This window comes from Mesitornis unicolor, unplaced genomic scaffold, assembly GCF_000695765.1.
Source record: "Mesitornis unicolor isolate BGI_N332 unplaced genomic scaffold, ASM69576v1 scaffold795, whole genome shotgun sequence".
In the NCBI taxonomy this organism is placed as follows: Eukaryota; Metazoa; Chordata; class Aves; order Mesitornithiformes; family Mesitornithidae; genus Mesitornis; species Mesitornis unicolor.
In genome coordinates, this window is record NW_010184568.1 from 14768 (window position 1) to 15087 (window position 320).

A 320-nucleotide genomic window follows, 5' to 3' on the forward strand; every position below is an offset into this window, starting at 1 on the left:
AAATGTCTTCAGCTAAAATGTGAAATGTAACCTTTAGAAACTAAATACATTATCAGATTTGTTCTTATAGAGAGATGACTATTGCATCACTCTTCTGCAGACATAAAAAAGAATCCTGTGATGCAGAAAAGTTAAGGCATTTTTTTTGATGTCACAAAGAAGGAGGTGGTAGAGATGAAATCAGAAGTCATAGATGATTACCTGTCTAAAAGAAACTGCTTTCTCTGGCACAAGACTGCTCCCTCAGAAGAAGACTGCACAGACCTGTGCTATTTAACTTGAGTACAGTCTCCGTTCACCTTGTAGGACTTTTTTACCTC